Raw genomic sequence first — 19,832 nt, 5'->3', positions numbered from 1 at the left:
CTCTCAAAGTAATTCTCCTCCTCTTTTGAGGTGTTTGAGGAACAGTCTTTGTTCTCTTTGGCTTAGAGGATGTAGGCTTCACAGTAGGTGCTGAAGAAGAAGGTTGAGTAGTCTGTGAAGTGGAGAGATAGGATTTGAGATAAGTCCTGAGGGTAGGTTGAGTAGAATGAGTGGTAGGTGCTGAGGAAGATGGTTTTTGGGTGTTTGTGGTTGGTTGGAAATCAAAGTAAACAGATCTATAAGTATCAGGATCAGCATTGACCAGGATCTGTTTTACAGACTTACGAATCTGTAATGGTCTAACCATTTTCTTCTTAGTATCAGCATTTACCAGGTCATTAAAGTACCTTTTTGCAACCTTAAAAGGTGGGGTTTGAGTGCTGACTAAATGAGGTTCATCAGTACAATAAGTGTAAATAAGTTGACAGAATCTAGCAAAATAAACAACATCTCGATCCTCTGTCATCCTATCCCCAATAACACCAATTATTCCAGTTGCAAAATCAAAATGAGTTTGATGAATAATGGCATACCCTATGTACTGACTCAGAATTGGGATAGCATCAAAATTCGAACATTTGTTCCCAAAAGCTTTGGTGATGTAGTCAAAGAAGAAACTCCATTCTCTTATGATATTAGCCCGTTTCAACTGTCCAAGTTTCGTCAGACTCTTTTCATATCCCAATTCAGCCATTAACTCCCGAAGGGCTGAGTCCTCTGGAACTGAGAAAGTACAATCCTCGGGAAGATGTAAAGCCCTGCGTACTGTACCAAGAGTGACTACAAAAGATGAATCACCCACTTGAAAGATAATACTGGGAGTTCCACGGTTACCACCATCATCAAAAACGCCAGTCCTCCAGAACCTCAGAACTTGTTGACTTGAAAATAATTCAGGCTGAGTTAAGGCGTACCCAACCTCACTATGTGCAAGAAGATCTTGCACAAAGTGCAATTCAGATGGAGCTTCAGCATGATCAAGAATTGCAACATAGTTGTTTGGAACAAACTTTGCTCCATCAATGATTAAATCCTTTGGTGCCATGAAAAAATTGAGAATTAAGAATGCCTGATAGTTGTTTGATATAATGTCTGTAGGAAAACAACGGAAAAAGTAAAGTGAAGGATAGTAAAAGTAAGAAGAGAGATAAAAGATGAAGAAATTAAAAAGATTACAAAAATCTTCTCTCTGCTGTACTTATACAAAAAAAATATTACCGTTGGACACCTGTCAGACATGCAGTAATAACGGATAGTTACTGGGCTCGAGAAAACAGGAATGATTACTTACCCAGTTGCCTTGTTTCAAGGAAAAACCGTTCCTTTAATCAAGATAAACAGTTTTAATTCAAAATTTAAACCGTTAGCACTAATTGAATTATTTTTCACTGCAACATTAATATTCTGAAAATAAATCATGTTAAAAATGACCGAGATAATTTCGATGAATAAGTGCTGACAGAGAATCAGAACTTAAATAAAAGCACAATTTAAATGGTCATCAGAATATCAATCAGGATTTATCAACACAAGATAAAATAACTCAGAGACAAAATCTTGAAGTAAAAACAATTTTCATTAATATATCAAGTCAATACATTTATGAAATGGAAATGACATCAATACTTATACAAGATTTTCCCTAAGCTTCTAATCCTAACGTCAACAGCTTTAGTCCTAGCTAAGAAGCCTGACAAAGCTGATGATGAAGAAGAACAGGAAGAAGATGAGATTAAGTCATCTTCCTCTTCCTATCTTCGATGAACAAGATGGCGAGTCGTATGATTCGCTCTTACTGACGGATAGCTTCCCGCCTTTCCTCCTCCAATCGCTCCAGATGGCGATGGTAATCCATATAGAAGAATAGAAGGTGAGTCAGCACCTCCTGTGGGACAGAATCCCAGATCTCCTCAGGAATGGCTGTTACATGCCACTCCTGCTGCCAATCGGCACAACTTAGCTCCATTGTGAAGGTTTGGTTGTTCAAAAACATGTTGTATCGAACCATTATGTTTTTGATAGAAGAAGGAGGATAAGTGTGTGAGAAGAATGTGATGGAAAGACTGATGTGAAGTGGTTGCTTATATAGGCAAGAGAATGCCAAGAGACGCAAAGATATTTAATGCTGACAGGTAGAATTAATTCTACCTCGTCTCCCTAGACTTTGAAAAAGAATAACAGTCATTGGAAAGAGGAAGCATGGTCTAGACCGCACAAAACACAAGAAACAGTGGTCTGTTCAAGTACAAATACCATTAATCCTAATCACAGTGACTATTAATCTTCCACTTCAACATATTCGAGTACAAACTGAGACTGTTATTAAATTTTATTCAAAGATAAGCCAAGTAAAGGATTAGACTGAGAAATCAGAACTTAGACCTATACCAGAACTTAACAGTCATCAGAACATAATTTCTTAACTCAAAAAAGGAATGCCTATCTTAGTAAATACTCATACAAGTTCTGAGTTATGGACGTCAGTACTTAATCATCAGAACGTGTAACTTAGAACTTGTCCTCAGAATTTGTGCAATAATGACACATTGACTGTTTTATCTAAAATAACATAGACCACCACAGAAATTTTCATCATTCAGATGGAGTGATTAGTGTGTGCATTAAGCTAAAAACAGACAAAGAGTAAAGTCTGATTCACTGCAGTACATCTTAGAAATAAGGCATAACTAAAATTTTGCTAAAGATCTGTCATTGTCCTGAAACCGACTGAAGAATGAGTTTATGCTTGAGTCCACCTCAACTGTTTTGTGCTAATTTTATGCATCTTTTGAAATTCTATTTTACAGTGGCTTCTCAGTGTAAGTGAGTCACGACTGTTTATCAGAATTTATGCTATTTTCAGAGTATTTCTCCAGTAATCATAGAGTGTGAAAAGTCACCAAGAAAATATTTTGCTTTTCTGATGCATATTTACTTAATACCAGCAATGCACTTGGGTCGTCCCTTCCACATTTTTACTCTAGATCTCAAAGGAGTACTTGATTTTAATCTTTGATCTTTTTGCTTTTGCTTTTGATAAGAGAGGTCTATCAGCACTTAGTACATTCAGCAGTTTTACTAGTATCAGAACTTAACAGATGAGTAGCATTATTCTAATTTGTGACTTAGTAATAAGATATACAAAGTGAACTTAACTAAGCTCAGTTATCAGAATTTGCTAGTGTCATAAGATTTCCACTGAAATAATTACTTCTTCCATGGAATCATTTATTTATTGAAGACTACTAGGTCAGTATCTGGCACAGTTATCCTCATAGGATTGAATAGGTACTAGAATAGACATATCACTTATCAGAGTTTAGAAACATATATCAGACAACAGTCAGTACTTAAAGACATTTATCAATTAAGCACAGAATACACAATGAGATTAATTCTGTAAATACTGAGCATGAAGTCTGATAACACAGAACAAGTCTAAGCAGATTTAGAGAAGGAACCTGAAACCATTCCAAGTTCATTTACCAATCTTGTAAAAGTAGCTTCACATAATGGTTTTGTGAAGATATCTGCCAACTGTTGATCTGTGGGAACAAAATGCAATTCCACTGTACCTTCATCCACATGTTCCCTGATGAAGTGGTACCTGATGCTGATGTGCTTTGTCATTGAGCGTTGAACTGGATTACCTGTCATAGCAATAGCACTTTGATTATCACAGTAAATAGGGATTTTGAAATATGTTAACCCATAATCCAGTAACTGATTCTTCATCCAAAGAATCTGTGCACAACAGCTTCCTGCAGCAATATACTCTGCTTCTGCAGTTGATGTGGAAATTGACTTTTGTTTCTTGCTGTACCAAGAAACCAATCTGCCTCCAAGAAATTGGCAGCTTCCACTTGTGCTTTTCCTGTCAATTTTGCAACCTGCAAAATCTGCATCTGAGTAACCTATTAGTTTAAAATCTGATTCTCTAGGATACCATAATCTCAGAGCAGCTGTTCCTTTAAGATACTTAAAAATTCTTTTTACAGCTGTTAAGTGAGGTTCTCTTGGATCTGCTTGAAATCTTGCACAAAGACAGGTAGCATACATGATATCAGGTCTACTAGCAGTTAGATAGAGTAGAGAGCCAATCATACCTCTGTAGTCAGTAATATCTACTGATTTACCGGTATCCTTATCCAGTTTTGTTGCAGTGGCCATTGGAGTGGATGCACTTGAACAATCTTGCATTCCAAATTTCTTTAACAAGTTTCTGGTGTACTTGGTTTGACAAATAAAAGTGCCTTCCTCATTCTGCTTGACTTGAAGGCCCAGAAAATAGCTAAGTTCCCCCATCATACGCATCTGATATCTTGACTGCATAAGTTTGGCAAACTTCTTGCAAAGTTTGTCATTTGTAGATCCAAAAATGATATCATCAACATAAATCTGGACCAGAAGTAAGTCATTTCCATGGTTGAGGTAGAACAGTGTTTTGTCTATTGTCCCTCTGTTGAATCCACTTTCTAGAAGAAACTGAGCTAAAGTCTCATACCATGCTCTAGGAGCTTGCTTAAGTCCATAAAGTGCTTTGTCAAGTCTGTAGACATAATCTGGATGTTTGGTATCTACAAAACCTGGAGGTTGTTCAACATATACCTCTTCCTCCAATTCTCCATTGAGAAAAGCACTTTTCACATCCATTTGAAAGACAGTAAACTTTTTGTGAGCAGCATAAGCCAAAAATATCCTTATGGCTTCTAACCTAGCAACTGGTGCAAATGTTTCATCATAATCAATTCCCTCCTGTTGAGAATATCCTTTTGCAACCAGCCTTGCCTTATTCCTTATAATTATGCCATCACTGTCAGTTTTGTTTCTGAATACCCACTTTGTACCAACAACAGATCTATTCTTTGGTCTTGGTACTAGGGTCCAGACTTTGTTTCTTTCAAATTCATTCAACTCTTCCTGCATTGCTTGCACCCAATCAGCATCTTGAAGAGCTTCTTCCACTTTCTTTGGCTCAGTCTGAGAGAGAAAAGAATTGTAAAGACACTCATTTTAAGTACCTGTTCTAGTTCTGACACCTGCATCAGGATTTCCAATTATCAAATCAGGTGTATGTGATTTTGTCCACTTCCTTGCAGATGGAAGGTTTTTTCTAGAACTGGATGCTCCCCCATGATCCATGCTATCTTCATTTTCATTTTCTGATGCTCCCCCTGAAACTATGCTTTCTGAGTTAGATTCTTCAGTATTTAGATTTTCAGTACTATCAGAACTTGGCTTATCAGAACTTGATGAATCAGAACTTGAAGAGCCAGATGCATGTTCAAATGTTTCTTGAGATGTGGTAGGATTTTGAGTATGCTCCCCCTGCATAGGGGCATCTTCATTTAACGTAGTCACCACAGTTTCAATAACATCAGAGTTTAATCCATCAGAGTTTGCAGTATCAGGACTTAGACTGTCAGGATTTTCAGTATCAGAATATGAGTCTTCATTTTCAAATCTCAGCTGATCATGGTCAATGAAATCTTTAAGACCAGTGATCTTCTTGTCATCAAAAGAGACATTGATAGATTCCATGACCACTTTTGTTCTCAAATTATAGACTCTGAAGGCTTTTGTGGAAAGTGGATATCCAACAAAGATTCCTTCATCAGCTTTTAGATCAAACTTTGATAGCTGTTCAGGATGAGTCTTGAGAACAAAACACTTGCATCCAAATACATGAAAATATTTCAGATTTGGCTTTTTTTTCTTCACCATCTCAAATGGTGTTTTTCCATGCTTGTTAATGAGTGTTGCATTTTGAGTAAAACAAGCAGTCTGCACAGCTTCAGCCCAGAAATAGGTTGGAAGCTTTGCTTCTTCAAGCATTGTACGTGCAGCTTCAACGAGAGTTCTATTCTTCCTTTCAACAACTCCATTTTGCTGTGGAGTTCCAGGAGTAGAAAATTCCTGCTTTATTCCATGGCTTTTGCAGAACTCTTCCATTATCAAATTCTTGAACTCAGTGCCATTATCACTCCTTAAAATTTTCACAGAATCTTTGACCATTTTATCCAGCTGTTTGACATGATCAATCAAGATAGATGCAGTTTCACTTTTTGTGTGCAAGAAATACACCCATGTGTATCTGGTGAACTCATCCACTATGACCAACGCATACTTCTTCTTTGCAATAGACATGACATTTACTGGACCAAATAGATCAACATGTATAAGATGATAAGGCTCAAGAATTGATGATTCAGTCTTGCTCTTGAATGAAGATTTTCTTTGTTTGGCTTTCTGACATGAATCACAAAGACCATCAGGAGCAAATACTGTGTTTGGCAATCCTCCCACAAGATCTTTCTTGACCAGTTCATTTATATTGTTGAAATTTAAATGAGAGAGTTTCTTATGCCAATTTCAGCTTTCTTCAATTGATGCTCTACTTAACAGACAGATTGCAGAGCCATCAGTACTTGTTGAAAGCTTAGCTTCATAAATGTTACCACGTCTGTATCCTTTCAGAATAACTTTGCCTTTAGATTTACTCACAACTTCACAGTGTTCTTCAAAGAAATCAACATGATAACCTCTGTCACAGATTTTACTTATACTCAGTAGGTTGTGTTTAAGTCCTGAGACCAGAGCTACTTCTTTAATGATGACATTCCCAAGATTGATATTGCCATATCCCAATGTTTTTCCAATGTTGCCATCTCCATAAGAAACACTTGGGCCAGCTTTCTCCACAAAGTCTGATAGCAGGGCCTTATTTCCAGTCATATGTCTTGAACATCCACTGTCCAGAACTAGAATATTTTTCCTGTTGCCCTGCAATCACAAAGACCACTAATTATTAGTTTTAAGGACCCAGACTTGCTTGGATCCTTTGGCCTTATTAAGTTTGTTAACATTTGCAGCGGATTTAGCATCAGAGTTTATGTTAACATTTTTCTTATCAGAATTTACATTATCAGACTTTGAATCAGAATTTACACTAGAAGGAACAATGGAAACTTTCTTCAAAGAAGGTTTTATTTGATAATAATCATAGTACAAACTATGATATTCCTTACAAGTATAAATGGAATGCCATAAACTACCACAATGAAAACAAGGATTTTGTGGTTTGTATCTAACTGACTGACTCTTAACTCCTGATTTTGAAGGTACAGAGTTAATATTCTTATTTTTCCTGCAAAAAGAAGCCAGATGGTTAGAACTTCCACAGTTATGACATGTTTTCCTAGGAGCATCAGGAACAGGTTTATAATCATTGGTTTTATTCACACCTTCCTTTCCATTCCTATTTTTCCTAGGTGATTTTACCTTGTTTGCATTCTTGACATCTTTCAGCTTATGCTTAAGCTGCTTCTTTGTCATTAAGCCTATGTTTACTTCAGCTGCCTTTTCCTATTTTAGTTTGTCAGAAGTTAATTCCTCTTTAACTTCTGATTTCTCATTATCAGACTTTACAATTACAAACTTAACAGGTTTTAACTTTGGCTTTTGCTTAACAATAGGCTTAATTTCTTCAGTTCCTTTATCATTCTTATTCTCTCCATAACCTAAACCCTCTTTCCAATTTTCACTACTTAGCAAATTTTGAGTTGTTCTGTCAGAGTTAGTCCAAGTCCTGATTATCTCTCTTTCATTTTCTAACTCAGTTTTTAGAGATTCATTCATTTTTAGCACTTCATCCCTAACATAAAAAGCATCATCTCTATCCTTCTGAGTTTGATGGAATATAACTAACTCTTTTTCTAAGAAATCATTTCTTTTCTTAAAAGCAAGATTTTCAGAAGTTAATCTTTCACATGTTAAGGTTTGATCTCTATAACTAACAAACATGGTTTTAAGATATCTTCTCAACTCATTAATATCATCAGTATGAAAAGCATAAGTAGTCTGAGGTACCTTTGTTTCAGCAGCTTCAAAACTGCTCTCAGCACTTTCTTTATCAGCATTTGCCATCAATGCATAGTTCTCCTCACTTTCAGAGTCTGAAGTGTCTGTCCAGCTTTTCTGCTTTGTGACAAGAGCCTTGCCTCTGTCACCCTTTACCTTCTTGCAGTCAGGAGATATGTGGCCTTTCTCACCACAGTTATAGCATTTAACATTGGTGTAATCTCCTCTGTCAGACTTTCCTCCTCTGCCTTCAGATCTTCTGAAATTCTTCTTATCAAAACTTATGCTTTTTCTGGAAAACTTCTTTCCCTTCCTGAACTTCCTGTATGCAATCTTGGTGATTCCTTTCACCATAAGAGCACACAGCTTCATCATCTCCTCATCAGCATCAGTCTCAGGAAAGCTTTCAGAATCTGAGTCATCATCACTCTCAGAACTTGATGACTCAGTATCAGACTTTATGAAAAGAGCTTTACCCTTGTCTTTCTTTGAGGAAGCTGCCTTGGGGAATTCTTCTTCAGCCTTAAGAGCGACTGTCCTTGACTTTCCTCCTTTCCTCTTGCTTCTTTGTTCCATCTCCAGCTCATGACTCTTGAGCATTCCATAGATTTCGTCAAGAGTTGTTTCATCAAGATTGTAGTTGTCTCTTATTGTCATTGCCTTCAAATCCCAGCATTCAGGAAGAGCTAACAGGAACTTAAGGTTTGAATCTTCAAGATCATACTCTTTATCAACCAATGACAAATCATTCAAAAGTTTGACAAATCTATCATATAAATCATTCAATGACTCATTAGTCTTTGAGTCAAAGTGTTCATACTCTTGAGTGAGTATTGTCTTCCTGTTCTTCTTAATTGTGTTAGTTCCCTGACACCTTGTTTCCAGAGCATCCCATATCTCCTTAGCAGTCTTGCAGTTGATTACCCTATTTGACATTACATTATCAATGGCACTATACAGTAAGTGTCGTACCTTAGCATCCTTAGCAATTGATGCTATGTCTTCAACAGTATAATCACTCTTCTCCTTTGGTACGGTCATTGCTGCTTCACCTGCAACTGCAACAGCGAGTTTGGTTGGTTTGTGAGGACCTTCCTTGATTCTATCCAGGTATTCTGGATCTGTTGCTTCCAGGAACATGGTCATCCTTACCTTCCATATGGGATATTCAGATGGTCTCAGTATGGGGACTCTGATGGTCTCATACCGACTCTGAATTAGTGTCTTTTGTGGTTCCATAGTTGTGGTAGGCTTAGTTGGAGTTTCTGTGTCCGACATGATTGTGTTTGGATCTTTAACTGTATGTAAGTTAACAGATAGGCTCTGATACCAATTGTTAGGTCACACACACACTGTAGAGGGGGTGAATACAGTGTATAGTACACTTAAATCGAACTTTAAGAACTTAAGTAACAGAAAACAAACTTTATTGAAACAATAAACTCTATTACAGTATGGAACTGTTACCTCTCAGTGATGAACAAATATCACGAGAGCTGCTAGGGTTACAAAGAATAATAACTTCGATAATGATAACACTTATAGTGTAAACCCTATGCCTGTGTTTATATACTACACAGTTACAAGATAATCGCTAATTGATATGGAATATAATTCTGCTTCCTAAAATATATCAATCAGATATCTTTTCTTCCAAGTATTCCATTCTTCACGGAATTCCTTCTTCATTCATATCTCTTCTTATGTTTATCTCGATCTTCTTTCCTTTAATCAGCTACTGTCCTTATCTGATTATCCTTCAGCACTTAAGTTCTGATATCTATCTTCTGATGATTATCTCCTGATAATATAAGTACTGATATCCTTAAGTCCTGACTTCCAGTATAAGTACTGATCAACAGTTAAGTACTGATTTATCCTGTTCACGTAAGATCTGAAAGCTAAACATAAAACATATTAGCCATGACATTATCAAATATATCTAACATAGTAATATTAGGGATTGAATGGATATTTTGTCTGTTATATGTTATATGTAATATTAATTGTGTGGGACTCAGTTGTAATTGAGGATTATTTGTATTATTAATTACTGAGTCGTATCATTTTGCTTTTGTCTTTAAAAGTGATTTTATTGAAAATTTAATTTCATAAATATTTATATTATTTTAAAAATTATTTTTATGACTTTATAATTACAATAATTATTTTTGGGATTTTATAAAATTTAGAAATCAATATTTCAACAATTATTTAGCCCTGTATGATTTTCTGATTTCATTTATTTGTAAAATCCGTATTTAATTCCAAAATTCTTCAAAAATTACGAAACTCATATTTATTTATCTTTGGAATATTCTAAGAATTTTAAAATTATTTTGGGAATTTTTAGGATTAATTTTACCCGCGCGTTGAATCGTTTAATTGCTAAAAGCGGGTATAAATTGTGTTTCAAAAATTGTTTTAAAATTTCGAAATTTATGTTTTTATAAACTTCGGGATATTTGCAAAATTTTAAGACTATTTTCGTAATTTTCTGAATTTGTTTCAAGTCCAGCTCGGTTCATTAATTGTAAAATGCGGGTATAACGCGCAAGTCAAAAATACTTTAAAAATTATGAAAATTTTATTTTATTAGTTTTTAATTATTCCAAAAATTTTAAAACTTATTTGGTAATTTTCGGGTAATTGTACCTGTAAGTCTGCTCGTTAAATTCTAAATTTCGGGACAAAATTAGGCTTGTATGTTGATAAGTATTGCAAATAGTACAGTGGATAAAAGAAAAAGAAAAACAAAAATAAAAATCCTACAAACTACCCACATACCCCACCCCCCTTATCCGCGTGTCAACCGCCCCCCAGCCTCCTTCTCTTCTGTCTCTCTGTCTCTCTCCCCGTTTATATACTTTTAATTTTCAAAAATTCATATCTTGCAAACCGTATATCCAAATTTCAATTGGTATATATATATACGATCAGCGCTTCGATACCTACGCATAGGTATATATATTACAAGTTTTTGAGAAGAAAATTTTTCGGACATATTTCCGTTATATTTCCGTTTTAATTTATTTTCGGGACATAGAAAAGGAGTTTGAAGGCGTTGATTACTCCACATGACATCTCAGCGTGTATATGTTTATGGCTATTAATTTCGGATTTTTCTGGAGATATTTTCCGGAAATCAAATATTCTCTTCGGGGTGATCAGAATTTATTTTGGGTAACGATTCCGAAATTCCGCCTTCGTACTTTTGTATATTATAGCATGTTAGTGTTTATATATTTATTTCATAATTTTTTAAAATTGTTGGAGAAGTCACTTTTGGTCCGAGTTTTGGTTCAGGTGGCCGTGTTATTCATTTCTCGAGTGTTTATCCGCGTAAATATAACGTATTGTGTTGATTGTTGTTGGTTGTGTCGATAAGATATCGACTGACAGTCCGAGAAATAGAGGAGGTGTTGTCCGATTTCCAAGAAAATATTATTATTTTTAGTTCTGAAGATTATTATTTTTATTATTATTCAAAAATAAATCTAAATTATTTAGTTAATGAATTTTAATTGATTATTTAATTAGAGTTAATTATTTCTTATGATTTAAAATTTCCGAAAAATAGTTTCGAGCTTTAATAATATTTTAAACCTCGATAACTATTATTAAATGATTTATTCTTATTTTATTCGTAGAAAATAAACCGTTCATCCGTTTAATACGAAACGAACGCGTACAGACTTAGAAAAATATTCTGCTTTCATTAAAAATACTTTCGAGACCCAAATTCTTTTGTTTCGAAAGGTCGCTTGTTTTAGAACTCATTCGGAGTCAATTTTTGATCGATAAATCATATTTTTGACCCGATTTCAGTTTAAAACGAACCGAGTCATATGTGATATGAATTATGTGATATATGGACTATGTGCTTACGTGCTATGTGAATTAAATACATATGTGGGTCAAGAGTCCTGTGTTTGGCTGATATAATTATGTGTGGGCTATCGTATGGGTAGACGATAGGATTTTGACGTGTAGTTCGTCGAGTGATTATCGTTTAGACGATTAAAATTGTATATTTTAATTATAGATGCGGATCGTTCGAGTTGATCAGGACAAGGTATTGGATAAAGAATGGAATGGAATGGTATTGGATATCTGGCTTCTAGCAATCGCAGGAGCAACATATCAGTAAAGTGTTGAAAAGAAGGACGATGATATTTTGAGACAGAATGTCATAATAGACGCGTCTTTGTGAGTGTGACTAACTGCTAAAAAACCCAAAGGCAAGTACCCCTAACTTCACTTTATTGGATTTTAAACGTAGCGGGGGCATGGCAAAACACTTTTACACATATAAAATCCAAATAAAAGCATACAGATCCTGAATAAAAATTCGAGGGATCGAATCTAACCTTTAAAAATAATTTGGAGACAACGATCAGAGATCCTTAGCAGTTGCTCCTCAAGTGTGAAGCACTCCACCGGTATCCACCAAGAAAACGATGTTAAGGAGGAAGAAAGAGGTGGAGAGAATTGGGTTTTCCAAACTTTTTGGGTTTTGTGTGGGTTAAAATAAAATTAGGGTCTATAATAGTGTATTTATAGGCAAAATTTTCAGCTAAAATTTTCCCATAAATATTATTATTATTATCCCATTTATTATTCTCATTAATAATTAAAACACCTTTTAATCATTAATCCTTTTTCTAAACACTTTAGAAATAATTCTCTCTCTTGATTTAATTTCCAAAAATTAAATCCTTTAATTAATAATATTAAGAACTTTTTTTAATTAATTTATAATCAATTAAATCTCATTTAATCAATTATTAAATTTGCCAATTAATTATTTATTTCATAAATAAATAATTATTTAGCCATTATTAATTAATTCCTCCACCCTTAAATCATTCTCTTTTTATGGTGTGACCCTGTAGGTTCAATATTAAGCCGATAGTAGAAATAAATAATAATAAAACTATTTTATCATTATTTATATAAATTCTCTAATTTATTAAATATGATTAATTAATTAATCACATTTATTCTACATCGTGAGGGATACTTCTCAGCATATCGCGACTATCCGGATAATATGAATTCACTGCTTAGAATACCAAGAACCTATTCAGTGAATAGTTACCATACAATAAACTCCTTCTACCCTACAATGTCCCGATTAAATACAAGGCATGGATCTCGTGTCAAGCCTATCAAATTTAATCACTTGCTTACCATTTACTATGCGTAGTTCTATGCAAATCAGAAACTCCTTTCTAATTTAATTTACTCTGGCCAGAGATTCCTGAACTAGCATAAGTGGATCAGCCTGGAACATTCGCTTCCTTCACTGGAAGGGGTAGATCCTTTATTGATCATACACTATCTTCGTGTACAAATTCCTATACCCAGTAGAGCCCTAATAATTGTCCCTGGAGACTAAGAACTAAACCAAAGCATAGTTCAGTGTACACAAGATGACTATGATGACCTCAAGTCTAAGGATACTTGTACAACTATCACTATGTGAACAACTGCTGACACATGAGTGAACTCCATCAGTTGTTCAGCTGTGCGAGTCATGTTCAGTGAACTTATTCTATAATAAGCACCTACATACTAGCTATAGTGTCACCACATAAATGTCTATAAAAACAGACATCCTTCATAATGAAGCAAGCATAGTATGTACCGATCTCTGCGGATTATTAATTACCAGTTAGTAATCCTACGACCAGGAACTATTTAAGTTTAGAGTTATCATCTTTTTAGGTCTCACTATTATGATCTCATCATAATCCATAAAAAGCTTTACTCTAAACTATGGTATATCTTATTTAAACACTTAAATAGATAGAGCCCGTAATAAAAGCAAAACAAGTCTTTTATTAGTATCAATGAAATCAAAACAGATTATATAAAGAGTTATTCCTAAATCCTAATACCTGATTGGACTTGGGACATATTCCTTTCAATCTCCCACTTATTCTAAAGCCAATCACTCTGGTATCTAATACCCATCCTGTCGTTATGACGATCAAAGTGACTTTCATAAAGTAGTTTTGTGAGTGGGTCTGCTATGTTGTTATATGTGTCAACTCTAATTCAATACAACACAAGAAATGTTATCGCGCTCCCACAAACCCTTTTGTAGACGCATGGTTCATCTATGTTTTTGATAAAATCAAACTCTTTGATTGTCTCATCAAAACGGATATTCCATCTACGAGAAGCTTTCTTTAAACCACATATGGTTCACAACAGCTTACACACTAGGTTTTCATTTCTCTTGGAAAGAAAACCATCTGGCTAATTGCCAGATCTCATAGTCGTAGTAAGCAGCAATCGCAAGCAAAATCCGAACTGATTTTAACAGGGCTACAGTTAAAAGGTTTCATCAAAGTCAATCCATTGCCTTTGTTTGAATCCTTTTGCCATAAGCCTGGCCTTATAGGTCTCCACCTGGCCATCTGCTATAATCTATCTTTTGTATACCGTATACATAGATTCCATTCTGGATTTCATGGCACTTTACCATTTCTCTGAGTCAACACTACTCATAGCCTCATTATAGGTTACAGGGTCGTCATCATCAATGATCGACAACTCATTGTCATTCTCAATGACAAGGCCATAATACCTCTCAGGTTGGCGAGACACTCTCCCTGACCTATGAATGGGCTGTTCCACAAAAGGTTGTTCAGTCAGAACAAGTGTTTCCACTAGATCCGTAGTAGTTTGTGCTTCTTGAACTTCATCAAGTTCAATTTTGCTCCCACTGTTTCCTTCAAGGATAAACTCCTTTTCCAAGAAGGTAGCATGTCTGGATACAAACACCCGATGATCGGTGTAAAATTAATACCCTAAAGTCTCTTTAGGATATCCCACAAAACTACATTTTACGGATCGATATTCCAGCTTATCTGGGTCAACTTACTTGACATAAGCTGGACATCCCCAAATCTTAACGTGTTTAAGACTTGGTACGGAGTTTGAGGAACAGATTTGGAAAGCACCTTATTCAGTAAATATGCTGAGGTTTCCAATGCATAACCCCAGAGGAATACTGGAAGATTTGCATAGCTCATCATGGACCGAACTATGTCTAACAAAGTTCGATTTCTCCTTTCAGATACCAATCTGGAGGAGTCCACTGGGAGACTATACCATTTACTTTGAGATAATCTAGAAACACTCCATTAAAGTATTCACCACCTCGATCTGATCGAAGAGTTATAATACTATGTTTGGTTGTTTCTCCACTTCATACTTATACTCTTTGAACTTTTCAAAGGGCTTCAGACTTGTGTTTCATCAAACACATATCCGAATCTAGATATATCATCTATGAAAGTAATGAAGTATGAAAATCCACCCATGGCTTGCTTAGACATTGGTCCACATACATCTGTGTGTACCATTGCTAGCAAATTTGCAGTCCTCTCTCCATGTCTAACAAATGGAGACTGCAGTGCCACTATAAAGTGAGATTTTCATCATCCCTTTTCTTTTGTTAGTTTGTTAAATCTGAAGTAAATTATGTCACAAATATACAGACCATTATTTAAAGCACCACGTCCATAAAGAATATTATCTCTAAGAATAGAACATTCATTATTCTCAATAATAAATGAAAATCCAGCCAAGTCTAACATGGGAATAATATTCCTCACAATCGAGGGAACAAAATAACAATTATTTAAGACAATAGTCCTTCCCGTAGGCATATATAAATGAAATGATTCTACATCTTCAGCAGCAACTCTTGCTCCATTTCCATCAGTAGAATCACCTCCTCTTCCTCAAGAGTCCTACTTCTCCTTGGTCCCTGCAACAATTGCATAATTGAGAACCACAGGCGGTATCTAATACCCAAGTAGAAATTTGATTTAATGACATATTCACTTCTATCATGAACATACTTGAATCAGAAGCGGTAGTCTCACTACCCTTCTTCTTCTTCAATTCTGCAAGGTAAACCTTGTAGTTCCTCTTCCAGTGCCCCACCTTGTTATAGTGAAAGCAAACAACTTTGCTCTTGGGGTCTTCAGCTTTTGGTGGAACCCGCGTTTTCTCACCTACTTTCTTCTTCTTGGAAGGGTTCCTCTTCCTTTTCTTAGGATTGAAACCTTCACCAATTAAAAGAACAGAACTCTTCTTAGGGGGAAATTTCGATTCCGCAGTCTTCAACATGTTGTGGAGTTCAGGCAGGCTGACATCCAACTTATTCATGTGAAAGTTCACAACAAACTGCGAGAACGAACTCGTAAGCGATTACAAGACCAAGTCTTGGCTCAACTCCCCATCCATGGCAAAACCAAGTTGTCCAAGACGTTCAATCAAATTGATCATCTTAAGTACATGGTCATTCACAGATGATCCCTCAGACATCCTACAACCGAACAGCTCCTTCGATATCTCATATCGAGTTGTCCTCCCTGCCACATCATACAACTCTTATAGATGCATGAGGATAGTGTGAGCATCCATATGCTCATGTTGCTTCTGTAGCTCAATGTTCATGGAAGCTAGCATGATGCATTGAGCAACATTTGCATCATCTATCCACTTACGATACACAACATGTTCATCATTATGTGCATCACTAGCAGGTTCAGTAGGCTTAGGTGAGTCAATCATGTATTCCAGCTTCTCAATCCTGAGAACAATTCTCAAGTTTCGAAGCCAGTCAGCATAATTAGGACCAGTCAATTTATGAGCATCTAGTATGCTCCTGAGTGATAGTGCAGAAGACATAATGTATATTGTAAATCTGTAAATGATAAACACATAACAACACTTAGCAAATATTCGATTTCATTTTAAAAACACTATATGAATCAGGTCTTTATTCATAAGTGGCTCTCACTAGTTTATCTAATTTATTCAACCCCCTACGTGAAAAATAAGCATTCATAATGCTAGTGGGAATAGGGATCCTACATTCCATCACACAACCCCGGCTGTGGCACGAAACGCCATGTAATGTTCAATAGGCAGACAACTCTTGTCAATTACATCTTATGTTATTCCCTAATCAAACTTTAGCCTCTTGAATAATTGAGTCACGGCTGTGGCACGACAAACTCAATATTCTAAGTCAAGTCTAACCCAACATTTCGTACAATTGAATCAGTCCCCAAAGGCCCACGGCTGTGGCACGTAACGACCTTTAAATTCTTATTCAATGTACACATCTCTATGTAATAGACAAGTATTTCTTATTTCGAAATCAAAGCCCTCGGCTGTGGCACGAAATGACAATGATTCAAAAATAAGAACTACTTTCTACCATGTTGGAAGGCTCTGACCGACACAAGCCCGTTGTATCATTGGCCAATTACTACTTGATATTATTTAATTTTAGAGGGATTATATTACGTTACAATCATAATCATATTATAAAGAAATTCTTCCTTTTAAATTAAATATTTCAAATCAATAATCAATAATCAGATGATTCCCATATCGGGTGGAGCATTGTCAAGAGGCGTCACTTAACAACCCTTTCTTACAAATAGAAATCTGTTGTTGAAAGAATCATCCTTTCTCTCATATCAAAAATTCATATTCAATTACGTGTTTCATAAACACAAGAATCTCATGATTGTATTCATAATATTATTATTAAGGTTATGAAACAATTTCACTATACTAGGTTGTCTAACAAACGCCTTATGTTTATTTAAGTTCACCTAAATCTATCATCGCATGATAAACTAAGCATATATCACATATATCAACATGAATAAACATCAAGGTAGGCATGTTACATCATCTAGCACATTAGTCTAAGCATTATACATCTCTATGTATCACATGAAGCATTTAAAATCAATTCAAACGATCAAAAACAGCTTTAAAACACTTCATGGAATATAAACAGTTCAAAACTTTTATATAAACTAAAATTGATCACTCCATTAGATCCGTCTCGAAAAAACGAATCCAACGGTATATTGCACGCCTAAAACGGAGTTACGAAACTCCCAGAAAATCAAATTTAAAATCAACAGACGGGCTGTAACGCATTACAGGAACGCGTTACAAGCCCTGTAACGCATTCCGGTGATGCGTTACAAGCCTTTTAAGCCATTTAAAAGGTGTAACGCATTCCATGAATGCGCCACAGGTGTGTAACGCATTCCCAGAATGCGTGACACCCCTTTTTTTTCAGCAGCCGTCTTTTTCTTCTCGAACGCCGCGCCTGACAGCCGTACAGCAGCCATCAACAGACAACAGTACAGAAAACACAGCACTGTGCTCTCTTTACCAGTCAACAAAACAAATATATATATATATACTATATATACATATATTTATTTATTTAATTACGAATTTTAATTGTAACAACTTGAAAAATTCATAATAAAAAATCTATACATCCTAAAATTATGAAAAAAATACCCAGACGATCTACAACACTTGTAGAACCCAGATCATCATTCAAAATTATTCTGAGAAACGATTTCTCATCAGAAAAAATTAATCCATAATATAACTTGTAAAAATCATAATCAATTCATACAAGCACATAAAATTCTGAAATTTTTACCACAGATCTATATGCATATAACCTAAGCTCTGATACCAATGTTGGATTTTAAACACAGCGGGGGCATGGCAAAACACTTTTACACATATAAAATCCAAATAAAAGCATACAGATCATGAATAAAAATTCGAGGGATCGAATCTAACCTTTAAAAATAATTCGGAGACAATGATCAAAGATTCTTAGCAGTTGCTCCTCAAGTGTGAAGCACTCCACCGGTATCCACCAAGAAAACGATGTTAAAAAGGAGGAAGGAGGTGGAGAGAATTGGGTTTTCCAAACTTTTTGGGTTTTGTGTGGGTTAGAATAAAATTAGGGTCTATAATAGTGTATTTATAGGCAAAATTTTCACCTGAAATTTTCCCATAAATATTATTATTATCCCATTTATTATTCTCATTAATAATTAAAACACCTTTTAATCATTAATCCTTTTTCTAAACACTTTAGAAATAATTCTCTCTCTTGATTTAATTTCCAAAAATCAAATCCTTTAATTAATAATATTAAGAACTTTTCTTAATTAATTTATAATCAATTAAATCTCATTTAATCAATTATTAAATTTGCCAATTAATTATTTATTTCACAAATAAATAATTATTTAGCCATTATTAATTAATTCCTCCACCCTTAAATCATTCTCTTTTTATGGTGTGACCCTGTAGGTTCAATATTAAGCCGGTAGTAGAAATAAATAATAATGAAACTATTTTATCATTATTTATATAAATTCTCTAATTTATTAATTATGATTAATTAATTAATCACATTTATTCTACATCGTGAGGGATATTTCTCAGCATATCGCGAATATCCGGATAATATGAATTCACTGCTTAGAATACCAAGAACCTATTCAGTGAATAGTTACCATATAATAAACTCCTTCTACCCTACAATGTCCCGATTAAATACAAGGCATGAATCTCGTGTCAAGCCTATCAAATTTAATCACTTGCTTACCATTTACTATGCGTAGTTCTATGCAAATCAGAAACTCCTTTCTAATTTCATTTACTCTGGCCAGAGATTCCTGAACTAGCATAAGTGGATCAGCCTGGAACATTCGCTTCCTTCACTGGAAGGGGTAGATCCTTTGTTGATCATACACTATCTTCGTGTACAAATTCCTATACCCAGTAGAGCCCTAATAATTGTCCCTGGAGACTAAGAACTAAACCAAAGCATAGTTCAGTGTACACAAGATGACTATGATGACCTCAAGTCTAAGGATACTTGTACAACTATCATTATGTGAACAACTGCTGACACGTGAGTGAACTCCATCAGTTGTTCAGCTAAGCGATTCATGTTCAGAGAACTTATTCTATAATAAGCACCTACATACTAGCTATAGTGTCACCACACAAATGTCTATGAGAACAGACATCCTTCATAATGAAGCAAGCATAGTATGTACCGATCTTTGCGGATTATTAATTACCAGTTAGTAATC

Source organism: Apium graveolens, chromosome 11 (genome assembly GCF_009905375.1).
Source record: "Apium graveolens cultivar Ventura chromosome 11, ASM990537v1, whole genome shotgun sequence".
NCBI lineage: Eukaryota > Viridiplantae > Streptophyta > Magnoliopsida > Apiales > Apiaceae > Apium > Apium graveolens.
The sequence above is the reverse complement of the archived record's forward strand: the minus strand, read 5'-3'. Positions refer to the sequence as shown.